The sequence below is a fragment of the Lissotriton vulgaris genome, chromosome 5 (genome assembly GCF_964263255.1).
Source record: "Lissotriton vulgaris chromosome 5, aLisVul1.2, whole genome shotgun sequence".
NCBI classification, from domain to species: Eukaryota; Metazoa; Chordata; class Amphibia; order Caudata; family Salamandridae; genus Lissotriton; species Lissotriton vulgaris.
Window position 1 is genome coordinate 1,325,972,161 of NC_141693.1, and position 23,552 is coordinate 1,325,995,712.

At 46.4% G+C, this 23,552-nt stretch overlaps 1 protein-coding gene across 4 annotated transcripts in view; it reads right to left on the minus strand.

Annotated features, from left to right (window-relative positions):
- The window catches only part of FKBP5 (FKBP prolyl isomerase 5), a 940,582-nt gene that overhangs the window by 523,526 nt on the left and 393,504 nt on the right, over positions 1-23,552 (minus strand). The gene's annotated exons all lie outside the window — the stretch shown is intronic.

The window sequence follows — 23,552 nt, forward strand, 5'->3', positions numbered from 1 at the left end:
CCCGATGCATCGCGGGCGCCAGGGCAAGATGAGGCAAATCTCTTACAGACCCCCTGCTATGCTGGAGTCAGGGCTTCCAGGCAAGATCCAGGCAGCTAGTGCAGGGCACGGCAAAATGTTGAGCACTTGTTGATCCCGCCGAGTAGTATGGCAGGAATCAACGAGATGTGGACACGCGCCCCTTAGGATTCCGATAACACACCGCACAACTGCCTGGCAATGAGGGGCCGCGAGTCAAACGAACAAAACGCTCCTGCGGCCCCAAAACTTGCAAATGTGTGACAGACCACAATAATAACAGCGCTAAAGCGAAAGCCCTATTTAAAAACCAGCTGTAAAGCCAAATGTAAGATTTTGAGTGGCAATCAGCAAGAGCAAAGAAATGTGTACTTATCTGCAGTAAAGCAGAAAAGAAAGAGGAGGTCAAGCTGGAAGTGTACATCCTTGTATCTCTCGGGTACTGCCTATTTGTGGATTGGACATGACCCTTGCTGCATGCATAATGGGAACATTAGTTTTTGTTTAAAGTTGAATATACTGCTGGAAAAAGGAATAAAGAAAGTTGAGCATAATCCTCGCCTCCAGTCCTGACATAGAATCACTGTTGTCATTTTGCTTCAAGAAAAAGTCAATGAAGGATGAATTGGTCCAAGTTGTGTGTCTTCTCCCTCCATGCGGACTGTTACCCCCAACAATTATTGGTGGAGACCCATCTACTGACATGAGAGCCCCGTACATTCCGCTATTTAGGGATCTGCGTGTACCAAGCTACGCAGGACCTAATTTACAGGAACCTCACTAGGGCCATATCTTCCCTACATCCCAGGATGACATTCTGGAGCAGCTTACCCCTTGAAGTTCAAGGGAGGATTTCACTGTCTAAGATGGTAATGCTCACCCGCCTCTTGTACCTCTTCCATAACCTCTCAGTACATACTCCACGGGCCAATTTTTGGGCACTACATATAATGTTGGGATCTTTCATATCAAATTGGGGAAGGAGACAAGTGACACTGAGGAAGTTATAGTTGCCTGTGAATAAAAGGGGCCCTAGTGTTACCCAACTTTGAGCATTATTATCTGGCAGTGCAGCTGCAGTGTCCTGCGAGATGGCTGGTGGTGTGACTGACGGAGGAGCTGGGCCTGTCATCAGCGGCTCAGACACAGATAGTAATATGCAACATGCAGCTCCCATGAGCTAACCCCCAGGAAGTCCAATAACCTGATGCGAATGGCCTACACGAGCTACCGCAGGGGGCTCAGACTTATGCCATCAATCCCTCATACTCTCCATATTTAGCCTACACAACATAGTGCCATTCAGTGCAAATATCTAACAAGATGTCTTGGCGGCCTGGGCAATGGCTGAAGTGGGTAGAATGGGTGACTTATTTGGCAAGGGTGTACTTATCCCCTTGGACCAGTTGCGAGAGGAATATGAATTACCGGCCGGACATTTCCGTGCACATATTAGGCTGGTGGCTGAGCTAGGAAGGATATGGGGCATAGTGGACTCAGAACCTGAACAGGACCCGCTGGTGCATGCTCTTCATATTATGGGCAACGGATGAAGGCTCATGACTTGGTTTGTACAAGCACTAGTGTACACCACCTCTGATCCACTGCAGGTGACACAACGCTGCTGGGAAAGACATAGGCCGTGATTTCACGTCCTAAGACTCAGACAAGGTTCTACACTACCCAAGGAAGATACATACAACGCAACCTCCTTCATCGCACTTATCTCACCACTGAAAGCTTACATAGAATGTTTCGGTCTTTGCCACATTGCTCCCAGTGCCTGGGGCAATGCCAACTTGGCATACTGTTCTGGGGATGCCCTGCGGCTATGGTCTTATGGCCAGGGGTTACTGTGGAACTATTTGAAGTGATGGGTCGTGAGGGAATCCTCACTAAGGAGGGGACACTACTGGACCCATTTACACAGAAGAAAACACAAATGTTAATAAATAGATTCCTGAATCTGGCCCTGCTCATAGCCCAATGCAAAAACAACATTTGATGGACGGAATGTTGCACAATGGCAAAACATTCACCCCCAGTCACAGATCTGGGTTTAATCCATCGTTATTTTGCTCACCGCACCACCTCAGTTCCAGTCTTAACCCTGTGCGTCATGCGAACAGTCCAGCCCGAACTGTCAAGCCATGTCTTCGCTGGACCGGAATCAAGCATCCTAGGACTGGTTTCTGGCTATCAGCCTTCATCAGCCAGGATAGCTTGACTCCAGTGGCATGGAGAGCACGGGACTCACGTCTGAGCATACCTGTCCCATTCGGGGTGACAAATGCAAAAATAACAATTGATTGGGGGTTAATGTTTTGCCATTGTGCAACATTCCGTCCATCATCTTGTGTATTTTGCTGTTCACCCTATGTGGGAAGGGTATGCCTAGACGTTGGACCCGTGCTTACTAAGCCACTGGAGTCAAGCTATCCTGGCTGATGAAGGCTGATAGCCAGAAACCGGTCCTAGGATGCTTGATTCCGGTCCAGGGATGACATGGCTAGGCAGTTCGGTCTGGACTGTTCCCATGAGGCACAGGGTCAAGACTGATTTGCATACGGCCATGTCTGAACTGGGGTGGCCTGGTGGGCAAAATAACGATGGATTAAACCCAGATCTGTGACTGGGGGTGAATGTTTTGCCATTGTGCAACATTCCGTCCATCATCTTGTGTATTTTGCTGTTCACCCTATGTGGGAAGGGTATGCCCAGACGTGGGTCCAGTGCTCACTAAGCCACTGGAGTCAAGCTATCCTGGCTGATGAAGTCTGATAGCCAGAAGAACAAGTTACTTACCTTCGGTAACGCTTTTTCTGGTAGATACAGTATCTGCCTGTGGATTCCTCGCCTTGTGAATATCCCCCTGCGTCAGCAACGTTCGGAAAATTATTTTGTAGCACGCCGGCGTGGACGACGCCATAGGAATACGGCATCGTGCGCGACTCCGACTGATCTCATGACTCTTTATTAGGCCTACGTCGGTGTGATGACATCAGTTCCGCCCTTTTTCCCGTGCCTTCGAGGCACCCGGACGGACCAATGACAGTAGATAAACACATATACAGTGTACATAGTACATACAATTCAAAATTACACACACAGTGCGTAGCCAAGGTCTTCAAAGAAAAATGTTACCGCACTTGTGTGGTTAGGCCAAGTGTCCGCGACAGGAAATGGCTCAAAACACAACGTGGACACACCACATTTTCACAGTAAAAACTGACCCTTTTTTGCAAAGTGCCTAGATGTAGAATTTGAATCCTTGCTCTGCCGGCACCTAGGCAAACCAAGCAAATTTAAACATTTCAGAAAAATAGACACCCAGGGGAATCCAGGATGGGTGACTTGTCTGGCTCTCACCAGGTTCTGTTACCCAGAATCCCTTGCAAACCTCAAACTTTGAAAAAAAAAAACATTTTCCTCACATTTTTGTGTTGGAAATTTCTGGAATGTGTGTAGATCCAGAAAATTCCAACCACCCCGCATTCACCGAAGTCTTCAGTGGAAAAAGCTACCTCACTCGTGTGGGGCCAGGCAAGGGCCCAAAACGTATTGAGGAAACATCAAAATTTCCTATCACAAAACAACTTGGTTTTGCAAGGAGGGTCACCTGGGTTTCTGGCCCTGGGCTCAGCAGCCATCTTGGGAAACCTACTAAACCCATAGATTTCTGAAAACTAAACACCCAGGGGAGTCCAGCGAGGTATGGCTTGCGTGGATCCCCAACGTTTTCCTACCCAGAATCCCCTGCAAACCTCGAATTTAGCTGACAAAACTACATTTTCCACATATTGTTGGGTTTAACCAGACCCCCCAACATTTTCCTGGCTAGGCAAACGTTGGGGGGTGGGGTCCACGCAAGCCATACACCGCTGGACTCCCCCGAGTGTCTAGTTCTCAGAAATGTGTGGGTTTGATAGGTTTCCTAAGATGACCGCCAAGCTCGGGGCAAAAAACCCAGGTGACCCTCCTTGCAAAACCAGGTTGTTTTGTGATAAATAATTTTGATGTCCCCTCAAAGCTGGATATGACACCATTCTGGAGTCTGTTTTAGTTCTGCAAACAATATGAAAGGTGACTCCTTGTGGGGTAAACACTCTTCCTGAGATGTCCAGGGCTCTAACATCCAACACCCGTCAGTATAACACTAGGACAGGAGCATTTACAGCTTAGCCAACAGTTCCTTAGGGGACAAATACTTGTTAGGCTGCCAAGATTTGAACAGGTATAAAACATCACTGACATCCCATAGAGAGAAGTACCTGGGTTCCGGAAGCAATGTCAGACAAACCCTTCGCAGTAACTTGCAAATCATCTGGTGTTCCCCAGCAAGGGCTCCCCGAATGGGCATATGACCAGCCGAGATAGCTGACCTGTAAGAGTTAATAGTATGGTACGCTAACCCTTGGGCCACCAAGGAGGCCAAGAAATTCATGATAGCTGCCACTTCGCACCCCATGGGATCATGGTCATTCCGAACACACCAACCGACCCATCTGGCCCATGTGGACTTGTCCTGCTTGCTTGTGCTGTCTGCCCACGCTGCTCCCAGTAACTTCTGAGCTTTGCTCGATAGGCCTGAGACTCTCCAATGATGCCCGAAATCTGCCAGGCCACCAATGGAATTCGCCCCTGGTGGACTAGAGGATGGGAATTGCCCTGGGGAGCCTTCAGCATAAACTGATCTTGGGGTAGAAAGATTGGACAATCCCAGGAAAGTTCTAGAAGAACTGGAAACCATACTTGAGACCTCCCCCACCACCACCAACATCGCAAACGGGGGAAAGGCGTAGCCCGTCTCCCTGGACCGATCCTGGATGAATGCGTCCAGCACTGTGGCCAGAGGGTCTGGTTTCCAGCTGAAAAACCTTGGTAGTTGGTGATCCAGACGTGATGAGAACAGATTTATTGCGAAAGGGCACCTCCACAAGGTGGAGTCTCTCAAATACTGGTGGATGGAGTTGCCACAGGATCATGTCTGACTAGCTCCTGGAGCACCAGTCCACTACCACCTTTGAAGCCCCTGGGAGATATTTCGCCGTCACTGAAAGATTGTGGGATAGGCAAAATGTCCAAAGCTCCTTGGCTCGCCAGAGCTTTGGACTTTGTTCCCCCAATTGACTGATGGAACGGACCGGCAAGACGTGGTCTATCTTCACATTGCAACCTATTTTGTCCTTCGTCCAACATTGGATTGTGAAGGTACCCGCCATCAACTCCCGGCAGTTTATATGGAGGTTGCTTTCTGTGGCAGACCATTTTCCTCCTGTAAAGGAGTCTCCGCAATGTGCTCCCCACCCAGACTTGCTGGTGTCTGACTCTATTACTAAGTCCGGATCGCAGCCGAAGATGGCTCTGCCACTACAGGCCTCCATGTGCTCCAGCCACCATCTCATCTCCGTGCGCACATCTTCTGTAACCGGCACCTGATCCGAATACTGCAGACCTTTGCGCAGGTGAGTGGCTTTCAGGCGCTGTAGTGCTCTGTAGTGGAGCGGCTCTGGAAAGATTGCCTAGATAGACAAGGCTAAAAGCCCTACCAACCTTGCTATGTGCCTCAACGAGGTGGAAGGACACCCCAGCATTCTCCTGAACTCCCTGCGGATTTTGGTCATCTTCCTCGAGGGAAGACTCAGGGTGCGGGCTACTGAATCTATGACGAACCCTAGGAAGGTCACCTACTTGGAAGGTTTCAACAGCGACTTCTTGGGGTTGATCACAAACCCTAGGTTCTGGAGAAGATCCACCGTTTCTTGTAACAGATGCAGGAGGCGGAATGGGCACTGCTCTAAGAGCAGAATGTCATCTAGGTATATAATGAGATGACTGCCCTTCGCCGTCAGTGTCTCCACCGCCGGCTTGAGGACCTTGGTGAAGCACCACAGGGCCGAAGAAAGGCCGAAGGGGAGAGACGCAATCTCGCTTTTTCAACTTGAACTGAAGGAACCGAAGGTGTGGGGGAAAAATAGGGACCGCCAGGTATGCGTCCTTCAGATTCAATCTGGCCATCCAGTCATTGGGTTGAAGGAGTTCCTGCAAAAGATGGATGCCCTCCATATTGAAATGGTGATAAACCAACCACTGGCTGAACTCTCTTAAATGTATCACTCTGTTCGCCGTCTGTTTTATCAACAAGGAAAATATTGGTGAGGAAGCCCCTCGGGTGGATGCGTGCTGATACTATTGCTCCTTTTTGCAGCCGATTTGCTACTTCCTGATCTATGAGGGTAACCTCATCTTGTGCAAAACCAAGCAGCCAGGAGTGAAACTCCTGAACAGGGGACCAGTAAAACTCTATTTGGAAACACCCATGCGTTGGAGGTGATAGATCTCCAATTGCGTGCGAAAACCTCCAACCTGCCGCCCACCTTTAAGTGTGAAAGGGGGAAAGGCTCACCTGATGTGGCCAGGAGTTGGCGGCTGGCTGCTTCTCTGCCACCACGGCCTCAGTAACCTCTTCGTGACTCAAAGAATTCCTGTCTGCCTGGATCTTGGGCTTTCTTGCCACCCCTTTGAGGGCCTTGGGTATAGAAGTGCCGGCCGAGCACCCCCTGCCAAAGTCGGCCCTGACAAAAATTCCAGGATGAAAGACCTTCTTAATGGAGGCATGCGCTTTGTCTAACGATGTAAAAGTGGCTACAAACTTAGTGAGCTCTTTGATAAAAGGGTTCCCGAAGAGCCCCCCTTGTGCCACCGTGCCAGCTTCCGAGGAAGCCAAATCCCCTAATTTGGGATTAACCTTCAGGAAGAATGAACGGCGTCTCTCTGTGGAGACGGCACTATTGGCATTGGCCAAGAACACTATTGTTCATTGCACCCAGTTTGAAATCCTCTCGGGGGGAAAAAGGGAGGGCCGCCAGTTTGGCCTCCTTTGCTAACTCAAGGATCTTAGTAATGGGTCTCGATATGTCTAATAATTTGACTTGACAAGACCTCCATGATCTATCGATCCCCTTTTTTGGGTCCCTAATATACTTCTGTAGGAAGGTGGCCATTTAAGGATCCACCTCTGGTGTCAGTGCCACCTTGCCTGGTATGGCCTGGTAGGAACCTTCTGGTTTGAGGCACGCTCTCACCTCCTTCTCCAGGGGTTTGCAGAGACTCCTGGCAACAAACGCTGAGACCTTGGCAGAGGGTTCCCATTCTGAGGACTGGGAGTGCACTAGGTCTTCAGGGACCAACATGTCAGATAGCTTCTCTGAGCCTTTGGGCATGTCTAAGGAGCGAGACCCAATAGGACGCCAAGGTCTGAAGGGACCTGCTTTGTCCGCGGACTCCCCCAAAGATTCCTCCCCATCATTTAGCAGGCTGGGAGCCTCTGGGGTCTCCAGAACTGGAGTCTGCGGGCCTGTGTCTGCTCTAGTTAGGAAAGCCCTCTTTAGGAGCTCAAAAGCCCCCATTTCCATACCTGGGGCGCTTTTGCACTTCTGGGTGCGCTGGGACTGATCAGTCTGATAGGCGTATGCAAGCTGCATTATGCGGTATTCGAAAGGCCCCATGGCAGCCACCACTGCCTGGTGGATGGAGGCGCTCACCGCATCGCAATATTCATTACCAAGAGGGAGCACCTGCAGAGACTCCTCCTCTGTATAGTCCTCCTCCCTGAGCAAGAACCAGCAACTAGATGCTCAGGCACACTGTAATGCGGCCAACACGATGTTTAGGCGCTCTGCGCAAAGTAATGGGGTCCAACCCATTGAAATCCTTTACTGAAGCGCTCTATGTGCATTCACAGGAATCCAGTCCGGCAAAGGCCAGTCTTGGCGTGACAGAAGGAACTACTTTTGGTGCTCCCAAGAGCTAAATGGATATTTCCCAATCCTCTTGAGGCGGCTCACCCTTAAAACGTTACAGGGTGTCTCGCTCCTGGGACCGCCCCCCTAAAGCCTCTTTCACTCTAATGGCGCTCGTGCGTACCGCACGTCTAATTACAGACCCGCCGGGCGGGCGTACTACAATCTTTATACGGACCCGATGCATCGCGGGCGCCAGGGCAAGATGAGACAAATCTCTTACAGACCCACTGCTATGCTGGAGTCAGGGCTTCCAGGCAAGATCCAGGCAGCTAGTGCAGGGGACGGCAAAATGTTGAGCACTTGTTGAACCCGCCGAGTAGTATGGCTGGAATCAACGAGATGTGGACACGCGCCCCTTAGGATTCCGATAACACACCGCAACAATGCCTGGCAATGGGCGGCCGCGAGTCGAACGAACAAAACGCTCCTGCGGCCCCAAAACTTGCAAATGTGTGACAGACCACAATAATAACAGCGCTAAAGCGAAAGCCCTATTTAAAAACCAGCTGTAAAGCCAAATGGAAGATTTTGAGTGGCAATCAGCAAGAGCAAAGAAACGTGTACTTATCTGCTGTAAAGCAAGAAAGAAAGCAGGGGTCACGCAGGAAGTGTACATCCTTGTATCCCTCGGGTACTGCCTATTTGTGGATTGGACATGACCCTTGCTGCATGCATAATGGGAACATTAGTTTCTGTTTAAAGTTGAAGATACTGCTGAAAAAAGGAATAAAGAAAGATTAGCATAATCCTCGCCTCCAGTCCTGACATAGAATCACTGTTGGCATTTTGCTTCAAGACAAAGTCAATGAAGGATGAATTGGTCCAAGTTGTGTGTCTTCTCCCTCCATGCGGACTGTTCCCCCCAACAATTAATGGTGGACACCCATCTACTGACATGAGAGCCCCGTACATTCCGCTATTTAGGGATCTGCGTCTACCAAGCTACGCAGGACCTCATTTACAGGAACCTCACTAAGGCCATATCTTCCCTACATCCCAGGATGACATTCTGGAGCAGCTTACCCCTTGAAGTTCAAGGGAGGATTTTACTGTCTAAGATGGTAATGCTCACCCGCCTCTTGTACCTCTTCCATAACCTCTCAGTACATACTCGACGGGCCAATTTTTGGACACTATATATAATGTTGGGATCTTTCATATCAAATTGGGGAAGGAGACAAGTGACTCTGAGGAAGTTATAGTTGCCTGTGGATAAAAGGGGCCCTAGTGGTACCCAACTTTAAGCATTATTATCTGGCAGTGCAGCTGCAGTGGCCTGCGAGATGGCTGGTGGTGTGACTGACGGAGGAGCTGGGCCTGTCATCAGCGTCTCAGACACAGATAGTAATATGCAACATGCAGCTCCCATGAGCTAACCCACAGGAAGTCCAATAACCTGATGCGAATGGCCTACACGAGCTACCGCAGGGGGCTCAGACTAATGCCATCAATCCCTCATACTCTCCAGAGTTTAGCCTACACAACATAGTGCCTTTCAGTGCAAATATCTAACAAGATGTCCTGGCGGCCTGGGCAATGGCTGTAGTGGGTAGACTGGGTGACTTTTTTGGCAAGGGTGTACTTATCCCCATGGACCAGTTGTGAGAGGAATATGAATTACCGGCCGGACATTTCCGTGCACATATTAGGCTGGTGGCTGAGCTAGGAAGGATATGGGGCATAGTGGACTCAGAACCTGAACAGGACCCGCTGGTGCATGCTCTCCATATTATGGGCAACAGATGAAGGCTCATGACTTGGTTTGCACAAGCACTAGTGTACACCACCTCTGATCCACTGCAGGTGACACACCGCTGCTGGGAAAGACATAGGCCGTGATTTCACGTCCAAAGACTCAGACAAGGTTCTACACTACCCAAGGAAGATACGTACAACGCAACCTCCTCCATCGCACTTATCTCACCACTGAAAGCTTACATAGAATGTTTCGGTCTTTGCCACATTGCTCCCAGTGCCTGGGGTAATGCCAACTTGGCACACTGTTCTGGGGATGCCCTGCAGTTATGGCCTTATGGCCAGGGGTTACTGTGGAACTATTTGAAGTGATGGGTCGTGAGGGACTCCTCAATAAGGAGGGGACACTACTGGACCCATTTACACAGAAGAAAACACAAATGTTAACAAATAGATTCCTGAATCTGGCCCTGCTCATAGCCCAATGCAAAAACAACAATTGATGGACGGAATGTTGCACAATGGCAAAACATTCACCCCCAGTCACAGATCTGGGTTTAATCCATCGTTATTTTGCTCACCACACCACCCCAGTTCCTACATGGCCATAAGCAAATCAGTCTTAACCCTGTGCGTCATGGGAACAGTCCAGCCCGAACTGCCAAGCCATGGCTTCCCTGGACCGGAATCAAGCATCCTAGGACCGGTTTCTGTTAGATACATCTGCCAGTGGATTCCTCACCTTGTGAATATCCCCCTGCGTCAGCAACGTTCGGAAAATTCTTTTGTAGCACGCCGGCGTGGACGACGTCAATGGAGCACGGCATCGCGCGCGACTCCGACTGACGTCACCGACTCCTTATTAGGCCTACGTCAGCGTGATGACATCAGTTGCCTTTTTTCCGTGTCGTCAACGCTAACGGTTTCTTGGGATCTTCTATTGTGCGGATATTAACTTTGTTACTATTGTGAACTTTTGTTCTGTATCTGTTTGGAGTGCTGTCTTCCGTCGAAGATGTCATCGAAGAAGACAGGATTTAAGCCATGCGACTCGTGTGCCAGGATGATGTCCATTACTGATCCTCATAGTGACTGTTTGTGGTGTCTGGGCTCAGATCACGATGTCAAGGGTTGTTGTTCCTGTTCGAAGATGAACCCAAAGGCTCCTCGAGAACAGAGGCGAAACTCCTTCTTGCCAAAATTAAGGGTAAGGATACCATGAGGACTTCGAGGTCAAGATCAAGACGATCGAGGTCGAAGTCGAAGACGAGGTCGCGGTCTCGGTCGGAGTCGGCTTCGAAGTCGGCTTCGAAGTCGGCTTCGGGGCATGCTTCGGGTTCCTCGGTTTCAGCTTCTCATTCAAAGGCGGCTCCAGCTCCTCATTCGACGCCGGCCCCGACTCCATCGGAGTCGTTACCGGATCCAACTACGTCGATTCGGATGGAGTGGTCGAGGCGTAGAGCGCAGCGCCTTATGGAGGAGAGACATTATGAGGAACCTGAGGTTGAAGAAGTGAACTTCAGGATCAGGAGGATTACTTTGAAGAGTTGCAGGATGCAAGTGGTTTGGAACTTTCACCGGAATGGGAGCTGCCCGCTGTATCTGATACTTTTTCTAAGGATGTGGCTCCTTACCATGTGGTGATTAAGAAAGCTGCAGAAATTTGACTTTACCATCTGTGGAGTACAAGTCTAACATCCTTATGGAGGTTCTCCATTCTCCGTCCTCTGTTGTTGAGCCAACTCTACCATTTACTGAGACTCTAACTGAACCTACATTGGAAGTCAGCATGAGGCCTCTTACTGCTCCTGCGGTGTCAAAATCAGTTGCTAGACGCTATAGGGTGGCACCTGGAGATCCTAAATTCTTGTCTATTCATCCTCTGCCAGAGAGTTTGGTGGTCCAGGCTGCTTGCTCAAAGAAATTGTTAAGAGGAGGGGGTCCCAGTTACATAGGACAAGGATTGAGAAACGAATAAAAAAATATAAATCACATAGATGATGAATCAACCACACTGTTTTATTCACAGTGGGAATGCATAGTGAATATTACAAACGTTAGAGCTTTAAATAGGTAGTTAAGGCGGTGTCCCAAGAAAGGGAAGAGGGAGTGGGGAAGTGTGATCGTGTGAGGATAAAGTGAAGGAAAAAATGTAATTCAGAATGACAGTACAATCAACTAGTATAGAGCCTCTAGTTGACAAAGTTATACATTATGTACAGAACACATGACATATTAGTCAGTTATTGAAATAGAGCATACTTCACATTAATCAATTAATGAAACATTTGGGCGTGAAGTTGACATACAAAAACATGAGGTTGTCGACGTTTCGACCCTTTACAATACGCAGGTATTAGTACTAGCCTTGCAGTAGGGTCTTCATCAGGATGTGAAACCGGGGCAAACAACCTAGTTTGACATGTAAATAATCGAATTAGAATTGGGAAAACATATCCCTACATGTATCAACACAAAAATTAGGACACATGCCCATGGTGGCATCGATATGGGGTCAGGAAACACGATTATTACACATAATTGCGCAGACTAAGTGACATCAGCGATCGTTGCTATATTTGTATCAATTACGTGACTATGAAAGACATTGATTACCAGTATATGGATGATTGAGTATAGGGAGAGCAGTTGGAAGTATAAAAACAGCCCTACAGAGGTGGACAAGGCCAGGGAGAGCTCCAAAGCAGCTGTGATATTAAAGAAAAAACGCTAGCGTCAAATATGGGCAGTACTTGTGAGGAACCCTCAGACCAGTGGTGCAGGTACCTGGTCTGGTGCTGCTAGTATCACGCATTTATGGGACAGCGACTGAAGTATAGGCGGTGGGTTGCTAGAGATATCGACTTACCAATCAGTTAGATGCAGAACGCCATTGACGTTAAATGCTCAAAGGCAGTCAGCCAAACGGGCGAACTGGCGATAAATTAGGCCCTATCGGGATTAATGAAAGGAACCAATATCAGGGTCCACGTGCGTGGATATACACATATAGGCAACTAATGGTGCAGAAATTAAGACCTTAAAAGCTGAGATAGCAGCAGATGCCAGCTTTGCTAGCGCTAAGGAAACCCTAACCAACCTTGAAGCATCTCTTAAGGATTTTGATTTAACAACTCAAAACCGTAAATTGGAAAAACTTGCCCGGGACATACGGCTATACGATAAGAAAAAGACTTATCCTTGTTTACAAGAAGATTATTTCTGACAGGACAATCAAGGACGATTCACAAATCGAGGACGGGGGTCCTACAGGGGTAGGCGCAACTACCAGACCTTTTCAGATTCATCGTACAGCTCGGAGGGCGAACAGGAATACCCCGGCCCTAGTTACCAACACAACTACCCAGACTTTGGATACCAACAACAATACCAATTTAACCCTTTTTTAGGCCAACGCCAAGGATCATGGCGTCCCCCGCGTGGCAGAGGCAACAATTGGCAACGTGGTCAGCAACGCGGACCCCAACAAGGTACAAACACATGGGATGGAGGACGAGCACAACCACAGAAACAGGTCCATTTCCCAACGGAACAACACGGGGAACGGGTAACCCGGAACAAAACCTACAGGTGGTAAACTATTCCAAGAATCTATCCCAGCCGAGGCTACTTGGAGGAGCACCACCCATGTCCGCCAGCCCCGTCGTCAACATATCAAAACACATTTTGAAAGACGATGAAATCAAAGTACTTGGCAAGGGACTGTCATATGTTCCAACCAACCATCCAGATACGTTCAGGGTCCGTGCTGAACTTTTCCAGTTCTTTCGGAAAATCAGGCTGAAGTACTTTTTCCGCAATTCAGTATCTCCGGCTGTATCTTCTGTCACTGGTCTTAAACTACCATCTACATTTGTCCCGTACGAAAACACGATGTCGCACAAGATTTTGGCCTATGAGGCAGTAGTCTGGAGGGACGTTCAACAACTTCTGGATACTAAGTCCTTTACCAAATACAACACCAGTAAAACCGAAAAAATTGCATTACAATCACTTGCCCAGAATGATCGACTTGTAATCAAACCCGCTGACAAAGGCGGAGCCATAGTGGTTCAGGATGTGTCCACCTACGAGACCGAAATTCTCCGGCAATTGAATGATGGAAGTAGTTATCAACAACTGCGATCTGATCCCTCTAAAGCTATCGCTCTGGAAATCCTGGAGATAACTCAAGCTGGTTTGGAACAGGGGTTCCTCTCTGAAGCTGAGTTTCAATTTTTGAATAAAAAACATCCACGACTGGCTACCATATATACGATGCCAAAAATCCACAAAAGCATGGCAGCCCCTCCTGGTCGTCCAATCGTGTCGGGATGTGGCTCTATCCTCGAGCCTATTGGAAAATATATTGATTTCTTTTTGAAACCACTAGCAGAATCCACCCCTGCTTATCTGCGTGACACGATGCACACCATCAACATCATCGAAAATTTAGCCTTCGACCCCTGCCACCAAAGACTAGCAACATGTGATGTAGTATCGCTTTACACGTGCATTCCTCAACAGGAAGCACTAACTGTGATCACACGTTATCTAGAACAACGTCCTGCTCCAGTCCAAGTACCCACTGACTTCATCGTGGCTCTACTCCGTATAGCAATGACCAAAAACTTCTTTATGTTCAAGAAAAAATTCTACATCTGGAGTAGCCATGGGCGCTCCTTTTGCCCCCGATGTCGCCATTTTGTACATGGCAGCCTTCGAGCAAGACACGGTGCTCAATCAAGTCAATCCATTCAGAGATCAACTTGGTCTCTGGATGCGCTATATTGACGATATTTTGCTAATTTGGAACGGCGACCTTGTAGATGGCCTTTTTCACATGGTTGAACCACCAATCTGATTTTCTCAAATTTACCATTCAACCCGATGACCATTCAATAAACTTTCTAGATCTCACTATCTATGAGAATGCCGGATATTTACTGACTACATTATATCGGAAACCTGCAGAGAGGAACTCGCTACTGCACTATAACAGTCACCACCCGAGAGCCCACCGTGACAACCTCCCATTTGGGCAGTTTCTACGCTTTCGGAGGAACTGCTCCAACAAAGACCATTTCTTTACAGAATCTGAAGAACTGTCAAATCGCCTACTGCAGAGAGGTTACCCTAAAAGATTGGTCAAGAAAGCAAAGAAAAGGGCATAGTTTTATCCCAGGGAGGAACTTCTTTACCCGAAGTCCGACAAAGATCCACAAGCTAATAGGATTGTATGCGTCACAACTTTTAACACCAAGAGCAACAAAATCAGACGCATAATCAACCACCACTGGAAATTAATATCTGATGATATTGAGCAATCCGTGCCAGCTTTACATGCTTTCAAGAAGGCAAGAAGTGTTAAAGATCATGTGGTTCGGTCCCTTCTAGCAACCCCTGATGATCCCACTATCACGAGTCTATGTAATTTGACCCCAGTGGTAGGCCACTCCAAATGCGGGAATTGCAAAGCTTGTGACAGCAAAATTCAAACAAAAGAATTTGAACATCGCCAGCGCAAGATTCGCCTCAGGACTCACACTAATTGTAATTCTTCTGACATCATTTACGCAATTGTATGTCCGTGCCAAATGATTTACATAGACCAAACACAACAGAAGGCCAAGGTGAGAATTCTTCAACATATGAGTAGAATCAGATGCCAGGTACAAGGTGCTCCCTTGGTGGAACATTTCACAGCGGCAGCGCATCCCCCCGAGAGCCTGAGATGGGTAGTAATTGAGAAAGCTGTACTGGGCCCCAGGGGTGGTAACATTGTGAACATTCTAAACACACGGGAGCTGAAATGGATGTTCTTCTTTAACTCCATAGAGACAGGTCTCAATGAGCAGGATAGCTCCTTTTCCCAATTAGCCACTCTATCCTGATCCCTAACGGATGTATATTGTGTTCTGTACATGGCCTTTACCCTCATGTGAGAGGTACGCCATATTCTCACCTGGTTTATGCATGTTTTGACAGATTTCTGTTCTCTCGTTTTATGTCCAATGTAACATATCCTATAGACCTCACATCAGTTTGGCTTTTACCCTCTTGTGAGTGGTACGCCACCATTATGTATATCTGGGAATTTTACTCTTGTGAATGTCTCCACTTGTGAATGTGTGGACCTGACACGCCACTTTATTTAAACCTTTGGCTCTTTTAGCCCCGACTTACTTGGACTAACATGTGTGCCTTTACCCTCATGTGAGAGGTACGCCACTGCCTTCCTCGTAGCCATGTACTATGAATCACCTACCACTGTTGATCGTTCTTTGAGGGATTATTCACTGCTCTCAACGTTTTGCTTACATAACGGCAAACTGCTATTGTGTCACAAACGCTCCTTTTAACATAGATACCTCAAATTCTAATAATACACAATCAGAAACATATTACCACGCATTAAGCCATTGTGACGCGTCCACAGCAGAGTCGGATTGCCCGTCTTTATGGTAACCCTGGTAACAGATCGAGTCTTTTTACTCTCTCCACACGGCAGTTCCACACCACGTGGGTCTATTCCCATGGCAACTATATCTACCCGGAAGCTCGGCTCGCTTCGCGAACTCGAGCATTCCTACGAGCGAGATTAACTCCGCACCGGGTAAGTGTCCTCCCTCTCACCCTCATCTCAGACCGGCTCGGTGTCAGAAATCACCGCAATTTACGGTCGCCCGCTCATTAGTGTTCTTTTCTATTGTGCCCCTTAGATCTCGTGTGATTACTTTGTGATTCACTGCCTCGATCTTTGATTTTCGCGTTGTCAACGCTATTATTGGTGAGTTTTCCCTCTGCTATGTTGGTTTCAGTGTAATACCACCATTAGTTGCCTATATGTGTATATCCACGCACGTGGACCCTGATATTGGTTCCTTTCATTAATCCCGATAGGGCCTAATTTATCGCCAGTTCGCCCGTTTGGCTGACTGCCTTTGAGCATTTAACGTCGATGGCGTTCTGCATCTAACTGATTGGTAAGTCGATATCTCTAGCAACCCACCGCCTATACTTCAGTCGCTGTCCCATAAATGCGTGATACTAGCAGCACCAGACCAGGTACCTGCACCACTGGTCTGAGGGTTCCTCACAAGTACTGCCCATATTTGACGCTAGCGTTTTTTCTTTAATATCACAGCTGCTTTGCAGCTCTCCCTGGCCTTGTCCACCTCTGTAGGGCTGTTTTTATACTTCCAACTGCTCTCCCTATACTCAATCGTCCATATACTGGTAATCAATGTCTTTCATAGTCACGTAATTGATACAATTATAGCAACGATCGCTGATGTCACTTAGTCTGCGCAATTATGTGTAATAATCGTGTTTCCTGACCCCATATCGATGCCACCATGGGCATGTGTGCTAATTTTTGTGTTGATACATGTAGGGATATGTTTTCCCAATTCTAATTCGATTATTTACATGTCAAACTAGGTTGTTTGCCCCGGTTTCACGTCCTGATGAAGACCCTACTGCAAGGATAGTACTAATACCTGCGTATTGTAAAGGGTCGAAACGTCGACAACCTCATGTTTTTGTATGTCAACTTCACACCCGAATGTTTCATTAATTGATTAATGTGAAGTATGCTCTATTTCAATAACTGACTAATATGTCATGTGTTCTGTACATAATGTATAACTTTGTCAACTAGAGGCTCTATACTAGTTGATTGTACTGTCATTCTGAATTACATTTTTTCCTTCACTTTATCCTCACACGATCAAACTTCCCCACTCCCTCTTCCCTTTCTTGGGGCACCGCCTTAACTACCTATTTAAAGCTCTAACGTTTGTAATATTCACTATGCATTCCCACTGTGAATAAAACAGTGTGGTTGATTCATCATCTATGTGATTTATATTTTTTTATTCGTTTCTCAATCCTTGTCCTATGTAACTGGGACCCCCTCCTCTTAACACTTAGCTAACCCATGTCCCAGTGACTCTATTTGGGTGTACCCCCAATCCTTACAATGCTCAAAGAAATTGGCAGGTGCTTTTCCTCAGGTTCCTGGAGATAAAGACTCTAAAAAGCAAGATCAAAATGCGAAAAAGGTGTTTTCGTCAAGTAGTATGGCCCTAAAATCCACAAATGCTACTTGTCTGCTAGGCAGATATGTTCATGCTTTGATGGACACAGTGAAGCAGCTATCATCTAAGCTTCCTGAGGAGGATAGGAAGAACTTTAGTGAAGTGGTATCTGACACACAGGCTTCAGCTCGTCAAGTCATACAAAGTGTTATGGACACGGCGGATTCAGTGGCTAAGATCATTGGGTCTTCCATTGCCACTAGAAGAGCTGCTTGGTTAAAGACTTCCGAGTTTTCAGCCGATGTTCAGGCTGCTCTGATGGATTTGCCTTTTAATGGCACAGGCCTTTTCGGAAAGAAAGCTGATGCCACCTTGGAAAGGTTTAAAGATAGCAGAGCGACAGCAAGATCTTTGGGTCTGCAGACTTCCGTCCATCATCTTGTGTATTTTGCTGTGCACCCTATGTGGGAATGGTATGCCCAGACGCATAATCAACCACCACTGGAAATTAATATCTGATGATATTGAGCAATCCGTGCCAGCTTTACATGCTTTCAAGAAGGCAAGAAGTGTTAAAGATCATGTGGTTCGGTCCCTTCTAGCAACCCCTGATGATCCCACTATCACGAGTCTATGTAATTTGACCCCAGTGGTAGGCCACTCCAAATGCGGGAATTGCAAAGCTTGTGACAGCAAAATTCAAACAAAAGAATTTGAACATCGCCAGCGCAAGATTCGCCTCAGGACTCACACTAATTGTAATTCTTCTGACATCATTTACGCAATTGTATGTCCGTGCCAAATGATTTACATAGACCAAACACAACAGAAGGCCAAGGTGAGAATTCTTCAACATATGAGTAGAATCAGATGCCAGGTACAAGGTGCTCCCTTGGTGGAACATTTCACAGCGGCAGCGTATCCCCCCGAGAGCCTGAGATGGGTAGTAATTGAGAAAGCTGTACTGGGCCCCAGGGGTGGTAACATTGTGAACATTCTAAACACACGGGAGCTGAAATGGATGTTCTTCTTTAACTCCATAGAGACAGGTCTCAATGAGCAGGATAGCTCCTTTTCCCAATTAGCCACTCTATCCTGATCCCTAACGGATGTATATTGTGTTTTGTACATGGCCTTTACCCTCATGTGAGAGGTACGCCATATTCTCACCTGGTTTATGCATGTTTTGACAGATTTCTGTTCTCTCGTTTTATGTCCAATGTAACATATCCTATAGACCTCACATCAGTTTGGCTTTTACCCTCTTGTGAGTGGTACGCAACCATTATGTATATCTGGGAATTTTACTCTTGTGAATGTCTCCACTTGTGAATGTGTGGATCTGACACGCCACTTTATTTAAACCTTTGGCTCTTTAGCCCCGACTTACTTGGACTAACATGTGTGCCTTTACCCTCATGTGAGAGGTACGCCACTGCCTTCCTCGTAGCCATGTTCTATGAATCAACTACCACTGTTGATCGTTCTTTGAGGGATTTTTCACTGCTCTCAACGTTTTGCTTACATAACGGCAAACTGCTATTGTGTCACAAACGCTCCTTTTAACATAGATACCTCTAATTCTAATAATACACAATCAGAAACATATTACCACGCATTAAGCCATTGTGACGCGTCCAAAGCAGAGTCGGATTGCCCGTGTTTATGGTAACCCTGGTAACAGATCGAGTCTTTTTACTCTCTCCACACGGCAGTTCCATACCACGTGGGTCTATTCCCATGGCAACTATATCTACCCGGAAGCTCGGCTCGCTTCGCGAACTCGAGCATTCCTACGAGCGAGATTAACTCCGCACCGGGTAAGTGTCCTCCCTCTCACCCTCATCTCAGACCGGCTCAGTGTCAGAAATCACCGCAATTTACGGTCGCCCGCTCATTAGTGTTCTTTTCTATTGTGCCCCTTAGATCTCGTGTAATTACTTTGTGATTCACTGCCTCGATCTTTGATTTTCGCGTTGTCAACGCTATTATTGGTGAGTTTTCCCTCTGCTATGTTGGTTTCAGTGTAATACCACCATTAGTTGCCTATATGTGTATATCCACGCACGTGGACCCTGATATTGGTTCCTTTCATTAATCCCGATAGGGCCTAATTTATCGCCAGTTCGCCCGTTTGGCTGACTGCCTTTGAGCATTTAACGTCGATGGCGTTCTGCATCTAACTGATTGGTAAGTCGATATCTCTAGCAACCCACCGCCTATGCTTCAGTCGCTGTCCCATAAATGCGTGATACTAGCAGCACCAGACCAGGTACCTGCACCACTGGTCTGAGGGTTCCTCACAAGTACTGCCCATATTTGACGCTAGTGTTTTTTCTTTAATATCACAGCTGCTTTGCAGCTCTCCCTGGCCTTGTCCACCTCTGTAGGGCTGTTTTTATACTTCCAACTGCTCTCCCTATACTCAATCGTCCATATACTGGTAATCAATGTCTTTCATAGTCACGTAATTGATACAATTATAGCAACGATCGCTGATGTCACTTAGTCTGCGCAATTATGTGTAATAATCGTGTTTCCTGACCCCATATCGATGCCACCATGGGCATGTGTGCTAATTTTTATGTTGATACATGTAGGGATATGTTTTCCCAATTCTAATTCGATTATTTACATGTCAAACTAGGTTGTTTGCCCCGGTTTCACGTCCTGATGAAGACCCTACTGCAAGCATAGTACTAATACCTGCGTATTGTAAAGGGTCGAAACGTCGACAACCTCATGTTTTTGTATGTCAACTTCACGCCCGAATGTTTCATTAATTGATTAATGTGAAGTATGATCTATTTCAATAACTGACTAATATGTCATGTGTTCTGTACATAATGTATAACTTTGTCAACTAGAGGCTCTATACTAGTTGATTGTACTGTCATTCTGAATTACATTTTTTCCTTCACTTTATCCTCACACGATCACACTTCCCCACTCCCTCTTCCCTTTCTTGGGGCACCGCCTTAACTACCTATTTAAAGCTCTAACATTTGTAATATTCACTATGCATTCCCACTGTGAATAAAACAGTGTGGTTGATTCATCATCTATGTGATTTATATTTTTTTATTCGTTTCTCAATCCTTGTCCTATGTAACTGGGACCCCCTCCTCTTAACACTTAGCTAATCCATGTCCCAGTGACTCTATTTGGGTGTACCCCCAATCCTTACAATGCTCAAAGAAATTGGCAGGTGCTTTTCCTCAGGTTCCTGGAGATAAAGACTCTAAAAAGCAAGATCAAAATGCGAAAAAGGTGTTTTCGTCAAGTAGTATGGCCCTAAAATCCACAAATGCTACTTGTCTGCTAGGCAGATATGTTCATGCTTTGATGGACACAGTGAAGCAGCTATCATCTAAGCTTCCTGAGGAGGATAGGAAGAACTTTAGTGAAGTGGTATCTGACACACAGGCTTCAGCTCGTCAAGTCATACAAAGTGTTATGGACACTGCGGATTCAGTGGCTAAGATCATTGGGTCTTCCATTGCCACTAGAAGAGCTGCTTGGTTAAAGACTTCCGAGTTTTCAGCTGATGTTCAGGCTGCTCTGATGGATTTGCCTTTTAATGGCACAGGCCTTTTCGGAAAGAAAGCTGATGCCACCTTGGAAAGGTTTAAAGATAGCAGAGCGACAGCAAGATCTTTGGGTCTGCAGACTTCCGTCCATCATCTTGTGTATTTTGCTGTGCACCCTATGTGGGAATGGTATGCCCAGACGTGGGTCCTGTGCTCACTAAGCCACTGGAGTCAAGCTATCCTGGCTGATGAAGGCTGATAGCCCGAAACCGGTCCTAGGATGCTGATTCCGGTCCAGGGAAGACATGGCTTGGCAGTTCGGTCTGGACTGTTCCCATGAGGCACAGGGTCAAGACTGATTTGGGGTGGCTTGGTGAGCAAAATAACAATGGATTAAACCCATATCTGTGACTGGGGGTGAATGGTAAGCCATTGTGTAACATTCCGTCCATCATCTTGTTTATTTTGCTCCTCCTCATAGCTCAGCAGTCTATAGAAATGCACTGGAAACCAAACATTCTCTTGAATGTACAACACTGGTGCGCGGCCACCATTAAATGGGGCAAGGCTGAAGCAGTGACACTGAGACAGAAGGAGGTCCGGGGATTGCGGAGGGTCCCTATAACAGTCCTGTGGGAGGAGTTACTGCACAAGCTCCAGACATATAAAGATTCCCTTGTACCCTGACTGAGTAATTTCTTTGCCCTATGCGGTGACTCCTTTACATATCACTTTGCCATATTGGGTGGTTGACTCCTCTGGCTTGGCCATGGACCCAGTTGGTCTTTATTTGCGGGGAGTTGGGGGGTTTTGCCCTCTCCCGTATGGAGACATGTGAGAGCTTCATACTTTTGGAAGACGGGAAGGAGAAACCTAACCGCTGGTTGTATTTGTTTTCAATGTAGAGCCTTAATGAGGAAGCACTGCTTAAATGAATGTAACTGATTGCTATCCCATAGGGATGTAATGTGAATAACCCACCCGTCCAGTTGTGATCAGATAGTAGATTATGTAAAGGTTTGTATTACTGTTGCGAAATAATGAACTGAGTGCTCCTGACAAATCAACATCAAGCCATTTGTTGCATTTAACTGATTTATGATTCATATCCTCCTGTAATACATGTACTGAGCTGAACACTAATAAAAATTGTAAAAAAAGTACAAAAGCAATAAAACCCTTTCTTGAAGCTGCAATTTCACTAGTCATTACTAGGTATACCTCGCAAGTCTAATGCAAAAACATTTGTATTCTTTTATAAAGGTACAGTTCCACAAGTTGTTAAGAGGTGCCTATATTGAGTCAGATGCAAAAGCATTGAAATTGTAACGTGGAGCTGCAGTTCCACTAGTAGTCACTAGGTCTCCTTCACAGGTCAACTGAAAGAGCATTGGAATATTTTCATTAAGCTACGCTTCCGCCTGTTAATAGAGGTCCATCTCAAGTAAGAAACAACTACTTCAAATGTCCTGCACCAAGCTCAGTGGGGGTAGCTTTAGTATATAAATTTGCACACATACATTTGTTATTTTAATAATTTGTGCTTGTTTTCCACAGGAATAATAATTTGCATACACTGGTTCATAATAATGAGTACAAATTACATATTTCAATGCTTTCCTTGATTATTTTTTTTAAGTTTGTGATCACACCACTCTATATAGGAATGGCTGTTTATGTTTCAGTGGGTATAAGCTTTGTCTTTAATTTGAGAGGAGTGTTTGTTGCACACTGACACTGCTTGTACAAAACCCCAATAGGGGAGATGCTGTTCCACAAGTAGTTACTAGAGGGCTCTCTCAAGTCATATACAAGTGGCTGAAATGTTAATCACAATCCTTAGAGGTGGGGGGGAAGTACATTCATCCTACAAAATGTGCATATACACTGTAGCTACTCTATTGACTTGTGCTTATTTTCAGTAAGATAAATGAATATACCAAAGCTGGTTTACAATGAGGCATTCTCCATATCCTCTTGAAAAACTGGTGCTCTGTAAAGGGATCTCTAGTCTCTTACTTTTCTTTTCTGCAAACAACACCAGGATGCTGTGGTTGGAGCAGCTATTGCGTTCTGCAGAACCCCATAATTCATTTGTTCATTCATTCAATCAGCATTGTCATTTAAAATATCCTGAGATTTATGAAAATTGTTTATGTAACCTTCTATCAGTCATTAGCGAGTGAAAGTGTCTAACATTTTCTATTTTGAGGGAACAGTTTTTAGGTGTATGGGCATGGGAAAAATGCAGTCACTCAAAGTGAAAACATTAATGGCTGGAGTGGGCTTGTCTGTTGATCTATACCTTCCGCTGGGTTGGGAGAGAGTATAATTTGAGTGACTTGTCAACAGACCAATGGTGAAAGAGTGTTGATTGGGAGCCCCTATATATATTTTGTAATGATATTTTCTGGAAACCTGAGTCTAAGAAGACAGCTAAAGCTGTCTTTAGGCCACACCTC